General features: G+C 37.7%; 1 protein-coding gene across 2 annotated transcripts in view; it reads left to right on the top strand.

The window, feature by feature from the left end:
- GRXCR1 (glutaredoxin and cysteine rich domain containing 1) overlaps window positions 1-22,574 on the top strand; it is a gene marked incomplete at its 5' end in the record, with an annotated part of 283,593 nt that overhangs the window by 37,605 nt on the left and 223,414 nt on the right. The window contains one exon of one of the 2 annotated variants that reach the window (XR_014296688.1): window positions 2,888-3,026. The exons of the other annotated variant lie outside the window; for it this stretch is intronic. Of the gene's footprint in view, window positions 1-2,887; window positions 3,027-22,574 lie in introns of those variants that run through there. 2 annotated transcript variants of the gene reach the window in all.

Genomic DNA, 22,574 nt, shown 5'->3' with positions numbered 1-22,574 from the left:
AATATTGGAAGCTCCCTTTGATGGAAGATGAGTTTTGAAAACATTAGATCTATGGAAGTTGAACAATGGATTTTGATGACATATTCTTTTCTTAATGGTGATAGGAGCTCTTTTTAAAATAATTTAATTTTATAGCCTAGATTATAAATTTTTAGTCTTGAAGGCCTAGGAGAACCAGAGTTAAAAGAATACACTTGTTCTGTGTCCTCTAGAGAAGGATTGAACCCACCAAGTTTCCTAGTGTTATGATTACAATTAAGATTTAAATTCTCTGTGGTCTTTTTTATTTTGTTTTTAACCTCAATTTAGTGTTTTTTGAATCCATAATATTATATATTATTTCTAGAAATATTTCCCTCTATAGTACAATGCTGATTTGTGACTTTGTTTTGCAATATGTTTTTTTAAATTGGACTTTTGTGGGAAATCACCTGAATGATAATTTATTATAAGCAGAATAAATTTTATGGCATGTGAAAATTATTTTAAAAGTCATTTCTTCTTGTTGTAGATGGCCTCTGTTTCAGTTTTCTTGGCCCATACAAAACAACTAATGTGAAAGATAGGCTCTCTGTGATTGCATGCTTCCTGCCTTTAGAGTAATGAAGATTTTGGAAAGACATCATCAAAGCAGAAATAGAAAGCTTGTTGCCTCTTTTGAATTAACAATATTTTATTATATTTATCATAAACTCTAGGTTCCTAACTCAAGTAATATGAAATGCATACAGAGTTTGTGTTATCTACAGATTTAATTTTAATCATTTGGTTTCAAGTTTCAGATTTGATGGAATCTGTCAAGTTTTACAAGGCATGTCTAGCAGAGCACAGTTTTATGATTCACAAGTGTCTTAGCTGGGGTTTCTACAAGGAGAGTATGGGATAGGAATTCTTGTTCCAGTGGTTTTTTTTTTTGTTTGTTTTTTTAGGAAAGCACTTTCAGGGGAAGGAAATTGAGGAAAATAGGATAGGACAGGAAAAAAAAAGCAAAAAACTGAGCCAGAATATGGATCTGATTCCACAGGAAACCGTGGAGGACGAATTGTACAACCAAGTCATTTCCTCCTGATGAGAGTCAGTCAGGGCAGTGGTCTTCTTCCCTTGGGAGGGGTGGGCGGTCATAGCCTTCTAGGTGAGGCTGCTCCTGTTTGTGTGAGGGCAAGTCACTAGAAATGGGAGTAGCTGTGAGCTGTTATCAACCAATGCTCACAGTAGCTGGGGAAAAGGGGGACGCCCCTGTTTACATGACGTGGATGGGTACCAACAACATCCTTTACAGTTTACCCTTCGAACTCAGATACACTTACATTCAGGCACAGCCTCTCGAGCATTCTGATTGGAAAACCTTACAAGAAGGTTACTGGGATAAAATCCAGCTGCTGCTGCCGCAGTTTGTCCTGAGGCCATGTGTAATATTCATTACCTCCTGCCTCCACTACCAGTTCTAAATTCCTCTCCCCATTGATGAGCATTTCTGCCAACGTGTGGTTTGCCTGGTGGGGGTGACCCAGGCCCCATCCTTAATTTGTGAGTTGTGAGCCTCTTGGTCACTCTGTCTTTATCAGGTCATGGTTGCTATACTTTCCCATTTACAGTAACGACTGGGAATGAAAGTCACCTGGCTATCCAGAGTGAGTCCTTGGTGATGCTGGATGGGAAGTGTGGCCAGGAAAGGAAAGGCAAAGTGCTATCTGGAATACAGGCTCAAGCATGGGTAGCATGGCTAGCCCTTTCCAGAGTGTAAAAGTCTGGTTTGTTTCACTGAAAGATTATTCCATATTGGGGGCATACTGTAGTTCTCTGCTACTGGCAAGTTAGACGTTCAGCAGTGGCAATAGCTAGACTAGCATTGGTGAGAAGGATTCCAGGCCCATGTGAAGGTCCATTTCTTCCACCATGGCCATTCTAGTTCATAGCTATACTATTCAATTGCCAGAGAAGCTAAAGACCGAGGCTGGGCGACTGAGTCATCCTGTCCACTTGAGTGCTGGATGCCTCTTCTGAAGTCTGTTCTCCTAGCAGACATTAACATGTGATACAAAGGTCCTCCTTTGTCTTCCTTGAACAGGTTTTTAGATGTACTGTTTTCTTAGTGGTTGCTTTAGGTATTACAATGAACGTGTGTAACTGCAATAAAGATCTACTGAAAAAATACTTTACTACTTCAAGTGGAGTATAGGAACCTTATTTCCATTTAAATCCCTTAACTCTCCCCATTTAAAAATTTATTTCCTTTACACACATCAAGCACCCCCTGGGGTGGTGTTATAGTTGCTGCTTCAACCACCAGACATGATTAAAAATCCATGAGAAGAAGGATAGTCTATTATGTTTACCCCCTCCCTGCTTTTTTTCTTTTAACCTACTGCATTGTTATTTCTACCTTTCTGAAGTCATTTTCTTTCTGTGTGAAGGATTTCTTTAAGGCATTCTTTAAGGGTAAGTCTACTGGGAACAGATTCTCTTAGTTTTCCTTCATCTGAGAATGTCTTTTTTTCCCTTCATACCTGAAGGATATTTTTGTGAAGTATAGAATTTAGGGCTGACAGTTTTTTTCTTTCAACACTTGAAAAATGTGCTAGATTTAATATAATATAAACCAATATTTCTAGGGCTAAAGTTGCTAAAGTTTAATTATATGATTGCCACCTAAATAGCCTGTTTTGATTGGAAAAAGAAAAGGGAGGGTATAATTTCACTCTTGTTATATTATTAGAAATATTTCTTTTTGACTGAGGGAAAATACACATGAAAGCTTTTTTTGTTTGTTTGTTTGACTGCTTTCTAGGTAGTTGCTTCTTTCTTTTTCTTATGAAGCATGCAGAAAGAAGAAGCATCTGTTCTGAGGGCAAAGAAGATGAAAACATAAATTAAAAATTCAGTCCCAGTGAGCCTCCTTCTGTATCTGAGTCAGAGAGAAGAGAGCCAGTTACACAAAAAATCATCTGTGGGGAAGCATAAGGAGTTTGGAATCAGCCATATCTGCCTTTGAATCCTCTCTGCCATTCACTAGGTGCATGATCTTGGTGAGTTTTTTAACCTTTCTTGGTCTTAGTTCCTTGACTAAAATTGAAATAATAACACTTACTCTTTGGGTCATTGTGGGATTAAGACAGACGAGATGTATAGACCTGTAGGCTTCTCAGTAAGATTCTTTCAGTTGTCTTCCTCTTTCCTCCTTTAATATTGAGGAAATTTAAAGTTAAGGAAAGACCACCAGAAAAGGTGTTTGACTTCCTCTTGGGAAACATGGTGAACTGGCAAAGTTAATATTTCATGGGAAAGGTATTATTTGAATTATTTATTTCTTTAAAAGTTGTGATGTTAAATTATCATCTTTGAAATGTATAGAGTTACTATTATTTTAATTTCTTTGGTTATTTTAATTTCTTTGGTTATTTTAATAAAGGTAAGTGTAACTGTATTTTATCCGTATGCATATTATCAGGAGAGAAAAATCATGAAGTGACTTGAACTGGGAAAATTTAATATAAAGAATCACCAACTCTAATCAGAGATTGGAGCAATGCCTCTTTCACTGGTGAGAAGTAAAGAGAACGCTAAAGAATACAGTATAACGGGTATAAGGAGCAGTCCTTATCCATAGGGCTGAGAAGATCACCCAAGGAAGAGTTCCCACTCCTCCGCCCCTCTCTACACTCCAGGATTGAGATCTGGAACCTACTGCAGAAGGCACAGTCCTCACTGGATGTCAGAAAAGTCCCTGTGATGCTACCCTCGGGGAGTTTGTTGGAAATCTGCTCTCAGGAAGCTGCCTTTCTCTAGTGCTCCAGGGAAAGTTGTTCGTGAGGAGGTATCTCACCTGAAGCAATGCTACAAAACTGCCCAAAGGTGGTATCACTCTTCTCCTGACCACTCTGCAGGAACCTGGCTCTGGAGAAGCTGGGCACACCGTAGGAACCTGGTGCTGGAAGCTGCCTGAGCTGTAGGACCTGGGCACTAGGCACGTGCTGCAGAAGTCTGCGCAGAAGCGAGCACATGAGAAGCAGGAGGCAAAACCCTTTCCCCCTGTAATGTCCCTACAGCAATCTCTACTGATAAAGTGTGACATGGTACAGTTGACAGTGGAAAATATTTAAAGGGCCCATTTTCACAGAGCAGGGAAATAGAATTTGGACCTGAGAGGCAATAATTTATGACAGGCATATAAGGGGTAAAGAATTCATGATTGGAAATCTCTGTTAGGTCTTGATAAAAGTGATTGTCTTAAACTTATACAATGTATTGGCTTAATTATTCAAACCCTGATATCAATGTATCAGTGCCTCCTGGTGATAGCATATTGAAATTGCATCTCAAATCTTTGTGCCTATTAGAAGCAGCTTTTATAATCAAAATTTTAGAACAGGCTATAAGATTGTAGCAAACATTTCTCTACATCCATAGTTCCTAAATTACAAATTACACTTTAAAAAACTTTCTAGTTAGAGGAACTTATCCTGCATAAGAGATATTATATAAATTTGAATGTGGTTTGATTTGATCCTGAAAGATTTATTTAAGTACTAGGGTCAGGAGTTCAAATGCTAGCTAATCCAACTGCTCAGGTAATCCAGATTAAGACCCTTACAATGGGCCAGTACCAAAAAGATGTCCAGGTTGGTTTCCGACTTGTAAAAGTGGTTAGATACATGGTTGTAGAGTAAGTTCCTAATTCTAGTAGCTGAGTGACTGCTGAGCACGTGAAAGGGTCAGCAGGACTGATGAGTATTACTAACAGGGTATTAAAAGAAAATGCAGTGTATAATTTTTTCACTCCAATTTGTATAAATATAGATTTTTATGCATATTTAATTTATATTTACCTTCTCCATGATATTTGGAATTTTTTTTTTTTTTGCGGTACGCGGGCCTCTCACTGTTATGGCCTCTCCCGCTGCGGAGCACAGGCTCCAGATGCGCAGGCTCAGCAGCCATGGCTCACGGGCCTAGCTGCTCCGCGGCATGTGGGATCTTCCCGGACTGGGGCACGAACCCGGGTCCCCTGCATCGGCAGGCGGACTCTTAACCACTGCACCACCAGGGAAGCCCGATATTTGGAATTTTTGACAACACATTTCTTTTGTAAATTCTCCTCTCCTTTGTTTCACATGACCCTGTTTATTTTCCTTTTCTAGGCTCTTTTCTTCTGGAGCATCATCTTAAGTGTCAGTATTCCTTAGAGTTCCATCCTTGATGCCCTGTCTCATTCTATATATTCTTTCCAGGGTAGCAGTTTAACATCACACTTAAAAATAGAGAACTTCAAGTTAGAGAAATCTTGGCTATTAGCTCTGCAACTTTCTGCTTTGTGATCTTGGGCAACTTAATATCTTCAGTCTCGATTTCTTCATCTGTAAAAATGAACTACCCTCTCTTACCTTTCAGAATTGTTGAGATTTTGAAATGAGAAATTATGTAAAGCCCTTACATTAGTGCTTGACTCATAGAAGTTGGTGAATAAATAGTACTTATGATTATCTATTTTGTCAATTTCAAATACTATGCTTATGATTCTAGATCTTCCACTAACGCTTCTCTATTGGACCCCAAATCTCTATATGTACAAACTATTTCATTGGTTTTAGTGCCAATTTGTGGTCTGTTGTAAGTCAGTGATGAGGATTATGTTGGAAAAAGAGGAACGGAAAAAAAATAAGGACATTTTGGGACTTCTCTGGGGGTCCAGTGGTTAAGAATCCACCTTCCAGTGCAGGGGATGCAGTTCTATCCCTGGTCAGGAAACTAAGATCCCACATGCCACAGGGCAACTAAGCCTGCGTGCCACAACTACTGAGCCTGCGCACTCTGGAGCCTGTGCGCCACGACTAGAGAGAAGCCTGTGCGCTGCAACCAGAGAAGCTTATGCACCGCAACTAGAGAAGCCCGTGTGCCACAATGAAGATCCCGTGTGCTGCAGCTAAGACCTGTCTCAGCCAAATAAATTAATTAATCAATTTAAAAGAAGGACATTTCAGTGCAGTTTTAAAATGAAGTCAAGTTTACTTAATTTAATAAATTGCCTTTTATATTAAGATTCACTCAGGTTTTGAAATATCCTTTTATAAAAATGAAATATTGATATCAGTGGATAGATTTTTTTTAAAACGTATCCTGACTTAGCAAAATGAAAAATTGGCAGTTTTAAATTGGTCCCTCATGTTTATTTGGAAATTTTGCTGGTATGTGAAATCTGGAAGCTTAGGAACCTCTGATCTGTTGGACAGTTTTACTTGAATAAACCATAAGCTCCTCAGACTCGACACTGTGAAAAGTATATTTGTTGCTTCCTTCTTCCCCTAAACACAAAACTCATTTTTATTATGTATCATAAAGTATGTCATAACTGTCCATCCCAGTTGGTTGTCAGAATATGTGAGTTATCCTCAAACCCCCCGTGCAGCTGTTACCCTTACATTCAGTTGATCACCAAATCCTTTAGACTCTCTCTTGAAATTTCTTGATTCATACCCAATGCCACTTTTGTAATTTCTTGTTGGAATTATTTTCTTTCTACCTCCGGACTCTCTTCATTTTAATTCATTCTATCCTAAGCCGCCAGAATGATCTTTTACTTCCTTGCCTAAAATCCCCCAAGGTCTTCCTGTCTCCTTTGGGGTTAAACTTTCATATAGCCAAAAATTCCCTCCCTTCCCATCTGCTCCTTCTCCCTCACATGGATCCCTCAGTGAGCCTGCCATAATTAGCTGCTTGCTTCTCTGTTGCCTTGCAATCTTTGAACATCCAGTTCCAACTGCTGGTAAATATCCTTCTCTCCTCATCTAGAAAGTTCCACTTAGTCCTTCAAGATTCAGTGTGAGTTTCTACCATTCTAAGCCTTCCCAACCACCCCCATCTGAGTCTTGCAGCTCTTTTCTTTGTCCCCAAATCTTTGTTACAGCACTCTACCACAGTGGGATGCAATTTTGGGGGTACATAACTCGGTTTTATTCCCATCTGTGAGAAACTGATGGTGGTAATCACGCCTTCCACCTCAGGACTTAATACAAACCCTGACACGTTATAGGTGCTCAACAACTACTAGCTGCATGACTATAAGCTTAACATCATCCAGTTAATGATTCTGATAGACCATCTTTCTGTTCCTAGGAACTCTGCAGATCAAAGTGTTAAGAGAAAAATGATAGAAGGCCATAGTCATTGTATTTCTATTATAAACTCCCTACTCAGGAAATCAAGACAGATGTATAAAAACTGTGTTTAATGTGTTGGCACTTTTTTTATACTGTTTATTTTCATTATTGAATAAAAGTGTGTGGCTGAGGTATGAGTGGGAGATGGGCAAAGGGAATAGGATGCATATTATTTAGCATGGCTACACATTCCTAGGCTCCTTCTCTGCTCTGCAACCAGGATTTGTTTGTAAATATGAAATGTGCCCTCTCCTTTTAGGTACTTAGGTATGTCTTCTATGCTGTGTGTAGTGATAACCAGAAGTATAAATTTTTTTTTTTTTTTTTTTGTGGTACGCGGGCCTCTCACTGTTGTGGCATCTCCCATTGCGGTGCACAGGCTCCGGACGCGCAGGCTCAGCAGCCACGGCTCACGGGCCCAGCCGCTCCGTGGCATGTGGAATCCTCCCGGACCAGGGCACGAACCCGTGTACCCTGCATCAGCAGGCGGACTCTCAACCACTGCGCCACCAGGGACGCCCCAGAAGTATAAATTTTAAAAAAAGATTATCAAGTAAGATCATCTCATCAAACAGCTTGTCTTCTTGAGGAAAATTCCTAAAATCTGAAGAGTCATGCATTATTTTCTTAAATGATGATCCTTGTTGTGAATTACAACTCAAAATTCAGAGAGGACCCAGAGCGGTATCCATTGCTTATCCATAACTATGCCTTTCACCTCAGTCATGCCATCCAGAAGGGCATATCAGAGAAAATAAACTCCCTCACCCACTCGGAGAGGGCAGCTGAGCTCGATGAAATGCTTCTATTATTTAAGCCTGATCAAAAGCTTAACTTTCTTTATAATCTTGAGCATCATATATGTTCTTGATGGTATGAAAACGCTCTGATACTGTTTCAGTTAGGATGCGTAGGTCTGCAATTAATAAACACCCAACGATCATTTGAGACATTTTTCTTCTCTTATATTAAAAAGAGTCTGGAGGAGGCAAGACATCTAGTTCATCAGTGCAGTGATGTCATCAAAAACCCAATTTCTTTGACCCTTTCTGTTATTAAGCACATTTAATTTTTGTCCTCCTTTATTGCATCATGGTGGCAAGATGGCTGCTGAAGTTCTAAGCGTCATTATGACATACCATTATCCCAAATAGGAAGGAATCAAAAGGAGACATTAAAGTGATTATTGGTAAGACTAACCCGTGATTCAGTCCTTGGGGCTGGGCACACTGTCAACCCAAACACAGTGGGCTTCTGTTAGCAAGAAAGAAGGGAGAAGATGGGTAGGCAACTAACATTGTCTAGTTCCTACTCCTTCCCTTTTAACTTCGTGAAATATGACAGTGTCACAAAGGCTTCACTTTGGGGTGTTACTTCTACTATGTCTGTAACCAGAGCAATCTTCTGTCTTCTCCTTTCTTTCCTCTTCCCTCCACAACTTATAACAAGTTGTACTATATATTTACTGCTATGTGTTAGGTTAAAAGACACGAACTTAACAATATTAACATTTTTCCCAAGAAAGTTGAGCGATTCCCCCAAATAATTCAGGATTAATGGAAAATGAATAACCGTGGACAGTAAGTGAATAAAAGCTGCTTAAAGCCACCAGAGAATGTTTTTAAAAATGGGGGAAAAATGTAATTTACAATTTAAACCAGTGAAAGATTCACATTGGACATTTTCATTTGGAAAAAAAGAAAAAATCACCTGTTAATCACGTTTAATGACATTTCTAGAGATTGACAATAATGGACGAGGAAATGTCCATTTTTATTTCTTAAATTTGAGGAATCTATCGAGTCATGTACTGCAGAGAGAAAATGTATTACCTTGTGGCTTTCTTTAATAGTGTAAACTACCATTTACCTTATGCCTTCTCTCTGACCCAGTTGGAATGATCACAATGGCTGCACATATATTCAAAAAGACATGGAACTCAATGGAGAAGAATTAATCTTCCTACAGTAGAACACTTTAAAAAAGATGAGTGGAAAAAGCCAGCACAGAGGGGAAAGACAAGTGTCTCAAACACACAAACATGGAGCAGATCCAGCACTTTGCAGGGGCCATAGCCAGACTTTGTAACAGGAGAGGAAGTCATCTGGAAAATGGCATTTCTCACACACCAGCTGTAAGTCAATCTCCTGGGTAAGAGTATCAAATTAAACTACCTTTGCAAGTCTCTCATTTCTATGAATGTAATAAGATTCCAGCAACAGAATCATTCTTTTGTTCAGTGGTTTCCCACCTGCGGCTCACATCCTGCTAAAGTCATCTTCTTCTCAAAAGTCTTGCCCATCAAGTTTCATATGCTTAGTCCCAAATGTCTCTTTTGTGGAAGAATTAGATTAATATTATCAGAAGTCACCCTGATGTGCAGCCATAAGAAATAAAATTGAGTCGTGATCATTAAAATGTAGGTCATTTAACAGCTGGGAAGGACAGTGTGAGAGCTCTTGAGGAAGTTAAGAAATGGGAGGAAAGAAAGAACTAAATAAAAATACAAAAATGGCAAAAAAGCAATGAAGATTTTCAGAAAATAAGGGAGTAAAAAGTAACTGTGTTACACACAAGACAACAGCAAGGTAAGAAAAAAGAATTGTACTGGTTGGGAAAGTGTGGATTACAGTTCTGACTTCACTAATTATTCCTGCAATTTTGAACAAGACACTTAATTTTTACTTTTTAAAAATAGGTTTATTAAAACATCATTTATGGGCTTCCCTGGTGGTTGAGAGTCCGCCTGCCGACGCAGGGGACACGGGTTCGTGCCCTGGTCTGGGAAGATCCCACATGCCGTGGAGCGGCTGGGCCCATGAGCCATGGCCGCTGAGCCTGCGCGTCCGGAGCCTGTTCTCCACAACGGGAGAGGCCACAACAGTGAGAGGCCCGCGTGCCGCAAAAACAAACAAACAAACAAACAAAAAACCACATCATTTATATTTTATACCATTCACTCATTTAAAGTATACAATTCAATGCTTTATAGTATATTCACAGAATTATACAGTTGTCACAATCTAACTTGAGAACATTTCATTATCCCCAAAGAAACCTAATACCCATTAGCAGTCACTGTTTATTCACTCTGCCCCCAAACCTGGCAACCACTAAGCTACTTTCTGTCTCTATAGATTTGCCTATTCTGGACATTTCATATAAATTTCACTTAATGTAATGTTTTCAAGGTTCATCCCTGGAACGGCATGTATCGGTACTTCATTCCTTTTTATTGCCAAATAATATTCCATTATGTGGATATACCACATTTTATTCATCCATTTAGCAGTTGGTAAATATTTGAGCTTTTCTCTCTTTTTAGCTATTATGGATAATGCTGCTATTAGCATTTGTATAAAAGCTTTTGTAAACCACTTAATCTTTCTATGACCTCATCTGTAAAGCAAAACTAAGAGTTTATGCTTTATGTTTCCACATTTGAAGAAATCTCCATTTTAGGTTTCTAATTGATTTATGACATAGGTATTGAAGAATAGAACATAGATACAACATAGATGCAGCTGATATTCCTAGTAAAACAATTAGCAATAGCATATACTACTTCCCCCTTTCAGTTGATAAATAGATGAGAGTTCTTCAAATATTTGTTAATTAACAGACCATTTAATTTTCTTTTGTATTCATTTAGCCATCCATCCACTTATTCATCAGATATTTATCAAATGCTTATGAGTGCCCATAATGTTCTATTTCCACAAGATACATAGTGGTGGATAAGAGAGAACTTACACGTAAGGAATTTATATTCTGGTAGAGAAGAGAGGACATGTATGCACATCCATAAAATATGTGGTGAAAATGAAAATGACATTTATTGAGACTCAGATACAGCCTCAGTGGGTTCAGAGTACAATTCTTTGCCTACCATGATATTTCAACAAATTCTTTGTTGTTGAAATGAAACTCTTTGTTGAAATTATCTAGGAAAGACTTACGTATATATAGAAAATGGAAAGCGTTCAAGGAGGAGGTACTTACTGTTGAAAGATACTGTTGTTGTATATGTTACAACAGTGTATAATAATTGCCAAAGAGATCTGGAAGTGGTGTTAGAAGCACGTTACAGAAGCTCAAAACTTGTGCCTTATGCAGCCGTGTGACTATACTTTGGCACAAAACAAATCACCCTATATTGCTGTCCAGTTTGTTTGAATATACCCCGCATTTCAACATCTTTTTGAAATAACCGTTGGCCTTTCCTTTTACATCATTCTGGATTTCTGATAAAAAGCCTTATAAAGGATGTAACATCTAAAATTGTAACATAATAAAGGAAATTCATTGTTAACTCATTAGGTATCATAATCCAGTCAGTATTTACGAATACTCCCAGTAGTCAGTGTCATGAAATGTTGCTGGTTACCATATTTCCTCTTCTCAGAACTCATGACAACATTTGATACACTGAGAAAGTTTTGCTAATTTGGTTAATGTATGAAAAAATTATATAAGTATGAATACAAAGTTTATTGATTTCACATCGACCTGAAATAATCTTGGACATCATAGCTTACAAATGGATTCATTCCAATCATAACCATTTGCCATCTGTTTCCTTTCCTGAGAAGCAATAAAAGAATGTATTAATTTGTAATCAGAATGTGATGAGACACTACATCCATGAATATTAGAATCTATCAAGAGGTTCCTTTTGGTATAGTACCAGTTAATCAGTCATTGCTTTATGTCCCAGGAGAGTGAGCTATAGGACCTACGTAAAGGCTCCTTTGCCCTCTGGCATCAGGTTGGATTTCGCCAATGGAAGTCACCAGAGATTGGAGAGCAGGAAAATGATGAGGGATATTCTTTCCTTTATTATCTTCTTCAGGCTGAGGGATTGCCACTGGATGTGCTCCTCTATCAAAGTCCACAGTTGGCGTCTACAGCTTTAGGTCTCAAAGGGTCATGGTAACCATTTGCTCCGTTATCAGACCTAGTGGAGCTACTGTTGCTGATCCCAGGGTCCCTTCACCATTTTTGGTTTCTCTTTCTTGACTCTGTCCATAATTTCATAAGTGGATTGTTCATTAACTCACTTCACTCACTTTTTTTTTTTTTGAGTGTTTCTGATACTTGCCAAGACCTTGAAGATAAACTTCCTTTCTATTTCCTTAGCAACTACTCTCTCTTGAGAAAAATTGTTCAGAACTTGTAAATAACGCCAAAAGGTGAACAGAATGTCCTTTTATTATCATATGGGGTCATTGTTTTACAGGTCCACGTAAGGATTATCTAAGGAAATGTACTCTGTTCAGCTCACAATTTATTATGACTTAGGGAAGTTACATGCATAGTTAAGTTATGCATTTTGCCCTATAGTGATGTAAATAAGGTCTGTCCACATTTTCTCTTATGTAAAAAGATAACTCCAAAGGCTTCAGTTTTTTGCTTTCCAGGATATTAATCATTTTGCACTTACTGAGCAATCTTATCCTTACATTTCCATATTAAATTACTTATAAATAAATCAGCTATTCAAATCACTTTGAGCTGGTCTTACTATCTTGAGTTACCTCTTTGTTTAGTGAGTTGAAGGCCATCTTTGATACATGTTCATTTTATATCTGCATGAGGGTCCTGATTTTATCTTTTTGAAAATTCTACTTTAGCATCTCTTTGGACTATCTCTCCTGTCTTATCCCCACATCTTCAATCTGCCCTTACCTGTTGGTTCTTTCCTATGTTCATTTAAAGCATATTCAAATCTCTCCTTTCATTAAAAAACAAAACAAACCCTGGAAGTTTCCTCTGTTTGCATTTATACTTTACACTTCTTGAAACAGTTGCCTATGTACACACACATTTGTCATTTCTTCAATTCACTTCGACTTCTCTTTCTATTGACATGATTTCTTCCTCCGATTCTAATGAAACTGCTCATATCAATGTAAATAAAGACCTCCTTATTCAATCGAATAAACACTAAGTTCTGAAGTTATTCGAGTTCACCATAGCACTTGACAATGATGTCTCTTTTCTTGAAATATTCTTTAAGCCCCATGGTATCCTGCATTCTTGATTTTCTTCTTTCTAGTCGTAATTCTAAGTCTTTTGACTGTCTTTGAGTGGTTGTGCTTCAAGGGTTCTCAGCTGAACCTTTTTTCTTCTTGTTCTTCATATACTCCGACATGATCTTGTTCTCTTTCATGACTTCAATTACCATTTAGTTCCATGGCACAAGCCTAGCTTTATCTCCAAAGCACCAGATCTGCCTATCCAACTTCTGTTGAACATCTCAGATGTCCCAGTACATCTCAGACTCCTTATAGTATCAAAAGAACAAAATGCTTTCACTGTCTCATTTGCTGCATGCTCTATGCTCTCTACATTAGGGAAGAGTGCCACCGTGACATGGTTGCTCAAGGCAGAAACAGACAATTTTCTTAAATTCTTCTTCCTCACCTCTTGTATACAATTAAACTCTAAATTGAGACAATTCTACCTTTTAAACATTTCTCAAGTCTATTCTTATCTGTATCCTAACTCCTACTTTTTGGGTCAGGCTGCAATCATTCAACTGCCTCCAAATTAGCCTTCCTGCCTCTATATTTGCCTGTTCCATGCCATTTATATAAAATGCAAATCGAATCTCTCTCACTTTGAACCCTCAAATAGCTCCTGTTTTCTTTGGATAAGTCCAATGTCTTTATCGTGGTATATAAAACCCTTCATCCTCTGACCCTGACTTCTGCTGCAGCCTCATTTCTTGTATTTCGTTCACCAACTCTTTGCTCTAGTCATAGTAGGTGGGGATAAAAGCCAAGCGGAGCCCAAGCATTGAACTACATCGAAATAGGCTTGCTCTGTGTTCTCTGCAGAATAAATAAAAATTTGCAAATTTTGGTCGATGATTTATTTGTGCTTATATAATAATAGTTTTGTGGGAGAGATAGTCCTTTGTAGGCTACTTGGCTGTCCTTTATGTCTTGCTGAGTGTGCTAAGATTGTAAGGCCCTAACTGCTGTTTACTGGGGCCATTTTTCAGGGCTGTTTATGCAGTTGGTAATCTTGAGAGATGAGGTGATATCTCCTTCTACACCCACACAAAGAGTAAGCTAGTTCACTCCTTTCTATAAATGTGATGGATTCCCCAATCTCAATGTTTCTCAGCTGGGATGCACATACTCTGCATGTATAGCATCCATCTGGCCCCCTCCCCATCTCCTTGTGAGATCTGGGGGCAAGAAGAACCATTGTAAATATACTGATGCTCCAGCTGTTTGCGGTGCCATGAGTGACAAAACCCTTTTTCTCTGACTCAGGAGTTTTGTCTCTTCTACCAGCATCCAGGAAAGAACAACAGACTAATTTATTAGCTTGTAAATCAAATCAAATCTTAGACCTGACCATTTTATGTTTTAAAGTAGTTCTTTTACTTCCAAGTAATTTTAAGAAATGTTGATAAAAATGCTGCTTTTTTTCTGAATAAGAAAATAAAATAGTAAATGGTCCAGGTCAATATTGGCATCTGGCAACAGTACTTGAAGGCAGTTTTAGATGGGATTCTCAATAGTGATAGGTCAGCATTTGGTGTCAACTTCTATATGATCATGGGACCTAAGACAATGTTAGGAATGTGAAGTCATGTTATTCTCAGGGGCATCTGAAGGATATTAAGTGATTCATTATTTGTTTTCTTTTAAAAATGTTAGCACTTAAAAAAAAAGCACAACATGACAGTTGTGAGTTAAGTTTTCTTTGGGGTCAAATGAGGACTATAGCCCAGAGACAGCCATTCAGATAGCTCCGAGGAACTGCTCCGAAGAGGTGGGGGGAAGGTCAGTATGTACGTGATTTTAGTGAAGGTGGATACATGCGGTCAGGCACACATTTTGGCAAAAGGTTGCTGCTAGTCATGAGGAGCCAGATGTCTCCATTAATGATTTTAGTGCTTTTCTAGGTATGAGAAGATGCAAGAAATTGGGCTCATAAAATCTTCTCCTGGAAATATCTATCTGACGGCCTGTTCTGCCAGTTTTTCCCAGAGCACGGAGAGCCTCATTCCTGATCTTCCCCTTGAACTCCTTTCAGGGTATGTTGAAGGTCAGCGACTACAGTGGCTAGTGACTTCATGCTTGTAGAACCAGATGGCGAGTGACAATTTTTAGTTGGAAGCACCTCTAACATATTAGCACAATCACAGGAACGTGGATCATCAAATCCTGGTTAGAGTACTTGAACGAATGGATGGACACTGACCTGAATGAGGAAGTCCAAAATCAAACTCATTCTTTCATTAATTTATTCTGAGGACAACAAGCACTTACTAATTTCCAGGTACTATTCTGGAAAGTATGGATATAGAAATAAGTGACAAGACCCTTGAATCCTTATAGAGATTACAGCTAATGGGAGAGACTGACATGCAGACATTTCTAATATAACGTAATAAGAATTTTGTTAATAATAATCATATAGCCATAGTAAAGTGCCAGTGTGCGTGCTGCACGTGCCCCAAACACAAAATACCTTTATCCCACCATCCAGAAAAGAGCACTACTGTTAGCACTACTGTTAATAGCTTGGTAAATTTGGTAGATATCCTTATAGTCTAATATTTTACACCCCTGAGAATACATGAATACTATATATATATACTCTCTATATATAATTATTAAAATACATGATAAATGCTATTAAAACACATACTGTGCTATGAATTTATGAAACTATCTCCCAGAAACCTTTATCTATGAGAGTTTATATATATAACTATATATACTAATATATATACTAGTTTATATATACTTTATATCCATATATACTTATTTATATTGCTTATAAACTAGTATACTCATTTATGTATATAAATCATCATATAAGTTTATATAGTTTAGTGTATATAAACTAATATTATATATTTTTGTATACAGTAATATATTAGAATATACAGTGGAGAAAAGACAGCCTCTTCAATAAGTGGTGCTGGGAAAACTGGACAGCTACATGTAAAAGAATGAAATTAGAACACTCCCTAACACCATACACAAAAATAAACTCTAAATGGATTAGAGACCTAAATGTAAGACCAGACACTATCAAACTCTTAGAAGAAAACATAGGCAGAACACTCTATGACATAAAGCAAGATCCTTTTTGACCCACCTCCTAGAGAAATGGAAATAAAAACAAAAATAAACAAATGGGACCTAATGAAACTTCAAAGTTTTTGCACAGCAAAGGAAACCATAAACAAGACCAAAAGACAACCCTCAGAATTTGAGAAACTATTTGCAAGTGAAGCAACTGACAAAGGATTAATCTCCAAAATTTACAAGCAGCTCATGCAGCTCAATAACAAAAAAACAAACAACCCAATCCAAAAATGGGCAGAAGACCTAAATAGACATTTCTCCAAAGAAGATATACAGAGTGCCAACCAGCACGTGAAAGAATGCTCAACATCATTAATCATTAGAGAAATGCAAATCAAAACTACAATGAGATATCATCTCATACTGGTCAGAATGGCCATCATTAAAAAATCTAGAAACAATAAATGCTGGAGAGGGTGTGGAGAAAAGGGAACACTCTTGCATTGTTGGTGGGAATATAAATTGATACAGCCACTATGGAGAACAGTATGGAGGTTCCTTAAAAAACTACAAATAGAACTACCATATGACCCAGCAATCCCACTACTGGGCATATACCCTGAGAAAACCATAATTCAAAAAGAGTCATGCGGGGCTTCCCTGGTGGCGCAGTGGTTGAGCATCTACCTGCTTATGCAGGGGACACGGGTTCGTGCCCCGGTCCGGGAAGATCCCACATGCCGCACAGCGGCTGAGCCCGTGAGCCATGGCTGCTGAGCCTGCACGTCCGGAGCCTGTGCTCTGCAACGGGAGAGGCCACAACAGTGAGAGGCCCGCGTACTGCAAAAAAAAAAAAAAAAGAGTCATGTACCAAAATGTTCATTGCAGCTCTATGTACAATAGCCAGGACATGGAAGCAACCTAAGTGTCCATCAACAGATGAAGATGAATGGATAAGGAAGATGTGGCACATACATACAATGGAATATTACTCAGCCATAAAAAGAACCTAAATTGAGTTATTTGTAGTGAGGTGGATGGACCTAGAGTCTGTCATACAGAGTGAAGTAAGTCAGAAAGAGAAAAACAAATACCGTATGCTAACACATATATATGGAATCTAAGGAAAAAAAAAAAAGCCATGAAGTACTTAGGGGTAAGACAGGAATAAAGACACAGACCTACTAGAGCATGGGCTTGAGGATATGGGGAGGGGGAAGGGTAAGCTGTGACAAAGTGAGAGAGTGGCATGGACATATATACACCACCAAACATAAAATAGATAGCTAGTGGGAAGCAGCCACATAGCACAGGGAGATCGGCTAGGTGGTTTGTGACCACCTAGAGGGGTGGGATAGGGAGGGTGGGAGGGAGGGAGACGCAAGAGGGAAGAGATATGGGAACATATGTATATGTATAACTGATACACTTTGTTATAAAGCAGAAACTAACACATCATTGTAAAGCAATTATAATCCAATAAAGATGTTAAAAAAAGACTATACTAATCATCATAATGTATTAGTATATATATACTTACATATTTATATATACAAATATATATACTAATCATATGTATACTAGTTTATATATATGATAATATATATAGTTTATATATATAAAATATATACACTAATATATATATATGTGTGTGTGTATATATATATGCTAATCATCAGGGATACTAAATTTGAATTATATTTATTGTCCAGAGAGCCTGGAAAGAGTGCATAATTTGCCTAACAAACCTGTGTTTTCCTGAGTCTTCATAAGAGAAAATGAGGATATTCATCTTCAGTTGTATTCACTGAGTATACACAGGGGCAAATATTTCTGTTGCGAGACTTAGATGACAGATTAAATTTAGGAAGAGTCAAGTTTGCTTGCAGCAAACAGCTTAGTATTTTACATTTTAAACTGTAAGGACCTGGCAGAATTGGAAATTTTTCATGTGTTGTGCTTGCATTTTGGAATTTCAAGGGCCTGCCCTGCATTCGATTATGATATCCACCTCATGTAAATTAGAATGTGTCTTTGAATGAATTGAGTACAGTAGCAAGACTAAATATATTTGCCCATGAACAAAATTTCTTGTATAGGAAAATCTTTCTTCTGCTTGCTGCCAGACCACTGGAATATGACTGCCAAGGGAAAAATAGCTGTTGTCCTCTTCATTAAAGTGTGACCCCAGGCAAAGTAAATTGATCTCTTGAAAATGTGACTGTGGTGAACATGGTGGTTTACCACGCCATCCCCATACACAAGCCCTTCTCCCTAGGGAACGTGGTACTGGCCTATGAGATGTAAGCACAAGCGGGCTGAGCGAGGTGTCCCAGATGCCATGGCTTCTCTGATAAGGAGGGAGAGGCACGCAGGAAGGCCCCTTTGGTCTTGTTCTTTATTATTTTTCTCCAGTCGCACTCTTCTTTCCTTGATATCAGGCCTGCTGGTTCAGGAGCTATCTAGAGACCTGGAGGCCACAATGGTGAGAGGAAGGTCTTTTATTGTGGCCAGGGCACTGGAACAAAGAGAAAAAAGTTCCTGAATCCTCAGTAACGTCATTGAGCAGTCAGTGAACACCAGATACTGCCTTGCCCTGAACTTCTTGTTCTGTGAGGAAAAAAAGAAACTTTTTTTTTTTTTGCAGTACGCGGGCCTCTCACTGTTGTGGCCTCTCCCGCCGCGGAGCACAGGCTCCGGACGCGCAGGCTCAGCGGCCATGGCTCACGGGCCCAGCCGCTCCGCGGCATGTGGGATCTTCCTGAACCGGGGCACGAAGCCGTGTCCCCTGAATCGGCAGGCAGATGCTCAACCACTGCGCCACCAGGGAAGCTCTAAGCTACTCTTAATCGTGGTTTCTTTACTTGCAGCTAAACTTATTTATAACTGATAGAGTAGGAAATACGTATTTCTCTCCCTAAATGAATATTAAATTTTTATTGCAGTCTTTAAATTATGGGAAACTTACAGCTCATAGCTTATTGTCCTTTGACTCTTTAGGAAAATTCAAAATTTGACATTACTGTTTAATCCTATTGGGGGAACACCATAGCCCAACTTTAACAGCCTATAGCAGTAATTGTTTAAAAAGCTTTTAATAGGGAACACTTCTCTCTTTCAATTCTTGCTGCTTTCGATCTATGTTTCTATCTTTCTTTTTCCTCCGTTTTCCCTCTCCCTCCACCTTCTTGATCTCTGTTGCTTTCATCTATATTTCCACCTATATCCCTTTCATTGTATTCCTAACCTAGATAAAGATTATACTTATATTGACTGAATATATTTTTTCTGTTTCCTATTGTAATTAAAAATGGATGAGTAAAATATTTTAATTTATAGATTTATAATGCTGCCTTATTCCAAAAAGGATTTGTATTGCCATGGTTTGTAAATTTCTTTAAAAAAAAAAAACAGCTACTTTCCTAATACCTTAGGTTGCCTCTGTGAACTTTAATTGTTTTTGAGCTAATTATTCTTGAAAGAAAAATAGTCATCCCTTTTCTGAGAATGATGACTAAGATCATTATAATTTACTTTCATAAATTAGAAGAAAAAACAGAAACGGATAAAACCCTGTATTTCTTAAAATGTAGAGGAAACTTACTTGGACCTTGTGATTCCAAGGATCCAATGCCATCTTTAACTTGTTTGTTATTAGTTCATTCATTCAACAGATGTTTATTGAGAGACTGCCCTGTGCAAAGAACTATTGTCTCCTCTATCGCCCCCGCCCCCGCAAAGGGATAAGTGGGTAATTAAGATATAATTAACTTTTATCATCAGAATCACCAGTCCTAGAAACAAAACATATTTATCTCATGCCTGCTGAGATAAAATATATTTATTTCATGTTCTCTCCAGAACCAAAGAGAGAATGAAGAGAGAGAGCCAAAGGGTTGGAGGCATAGTTTTCTTCCCAGGTCTTAGAGGTGTTGGTGTCATTTTGCTCAGTGACTTATTGAAAATATAAAATCCTTATGATTAGTTAAGGTTATCTTAGCCAGTTTCCTTGTTTTTGCAATGCAAACCCCTAGGAAACCTGGAAAAACTGTGAGAAAGCTCTGAGTTATTTAGGGTCATGGAAAACTCTGTTTGGAAGAAGTACGTGGTAGCACACAAGAAAACAGAGGGCACAGTCTCTGAGGTCTTAATAAAAGAGGTGATGAGGAAGTGTGTCTGTGGTCAAGATTTCCTCTCTGCAGGAGGCCTCCACTCTCCCACTTTGCATAATCCCCTTATTCAAGGCTTCTCAAGCAGCATTAACGAAGACAACATATTGAATGTTTGGGTTCCTAAGATCATTTTTTTATTTTATATACCATTGGTCAGGTAGTTTTAGGGTTTAATATTAAGTTCTCTGTTTCAAAATTTAAAAGATACGGAGAGACCCTAGACAGAGTTCAAAGGAATGAATCAAAGAGAAATATAGGACTTGTGAATAAAGATTTAAGAAGAAAGGCTCTACAAAGGAAACATCATTTATTATTGGCAGTGAAAAAGAGATGAAAATTTATTTCATCAACATGAAAGAATGGCTGCTTTTCATGGGTGCTGAACATAGAATAATTACAAATATACTTTAATAACGGAGAAGCTTAATATTAAAAGAATGGATTACCAAGAAAAGGCTTACCACTTCTTGGCAATTTTATGCCTTTTGGTATGAAGCCAAAATAATTGGCCAAATTGATTTTAATTGTTAAAAAAAAAAGGTAATTCAGTGTTAATTGATATACCCTGGTGAAATTTATCAAGGGACAGGGAGAGAAAAAACATCTAACCTACAAAATAAAATTGCACATACATGAACAGTGTACAGTCTTATGTAAAAAATTTACATTGTAATGGACAATTTCACACAGAAAATTACTTAGCAATACTGAATCAAGTAGAAATAAAAGAAAATCTTAGTAGACCTGTAACCTTTAAAGAAACTAGATCAGTGTTTGAAAATCTTTCCCTCTTCTATATAAAAAGCCAAAATGAAAACCCAAACAGAACAAACAACAGATCTAGATCAATTAAAAGACAAGTTATGACACATCATCAAGAAACAATTAATTCCAAAACCATATAATCCTTCCAGAAAATAGAACAAAATAAAACAGGTGACATCTTACAAATAACTTAATGAGGCTAAATTATCATGATGCCAAAATCAAATAAGGATTTTATTGATAATGGATGATTAAAAGTCATTCTTCCTTGTGAAAATAGATGCAAAATTCCTGAACAAAATATTAGCAAACCAAATCTCACAATGTGTTGAAAAAGTACATCATGAACGAATTGGCTTTTCCAAAGAATTCAAGGAAGGTTAATGTTTAAAAATACATTGCAAAGCATGATACAACCATTCATTTAGATTATTACTATTTTTTTTATTGAAGTATAATTGAATTACAGTCTTGTGTTAGTTTCAGGTGTACAGCACAGTGATTCGTGGGGTTTTTTTGAAGATTATAGTCTATTTTAGATTATTACAAAATATTGGGTAATAATTCCCTGTGCTATAGGGAATTGTTGCTTCTCTATTTTAAGTATAGTAGTTTTTATCTGTTAATCCTGTACTCTAATTTGTCTCTCCCCCTTCCCTTTCACCTTTGGTAACCATAAGTTTGTTTTCTGTCTGTGAGTCTTTTTCTGTTCTGTATATAGGTTCATTTGTATTATTTTTTAGATTACACATATAAGTGGTAGCATATAGTATTTGTCTTTGTCTGATTTATTTCACTAATCATAATATTCTCTAGGTCCATCCATGTTGCTACAGATGGCAGTATTTAATTCTTTTTTTGGCTGAGTAATATTCCATTGTAGATATAAGCCACATCTTCTTTATCCAATCGTCTGTTGATGGGCACTTGGGTTGCTTCCTTGTCTTGGCTATTGTAAATAGTGCTGCTATGAATGTTGGGGGTGCATGTATCTTTTCAAATTAATATTTTCTTTTTTTTTTCCAGGTATATATACAGGAGTGGAATTGCTGGATCATATGTTAGTTCTATTTTTAGTTTTCTAAGGAACCTTCATACTGTTTTTGCATAGTGTCTGCACCAATTTACATTCCCACCAACAGTGTACAAGGGTTCCCTTTTCTCCACATCCTCTCCAGCATTTATTATTTGTACACTTTATGATGATAGCCATTCTGACCTGTGTGAGGTGATATCTCATTGTGGTTTTGATTCACATTTCTCCAATAATTAGCAATGCTGAGCATCTTTTCATGTTCCAGTTGGCCATCTGTATGTCTTCTTTGGAAAAATGTCTATTTAGGTCTCCTGCCCATTTTTTAATTGGGTTGTCTGTTTTTTAAATATTGAGTTGTATGAGCTATTTGTATATTTTGGATATTAAC

Source organism: Grampus griseus (genome assembly GCF_964374135.1).
Source record: "Grampus griseus genome assembly, chromosome: 4".
In the NCBI taxonomy this organism is placed as follows: Eukaryota; Metazoa; Chordata; class Mammalia; order Artiodactyla; family Delphinidae; genus Grampus; species Grampus griseus.
This window is presented reverse-complemented; position numbering and strand designations above follow the sequence as displayed.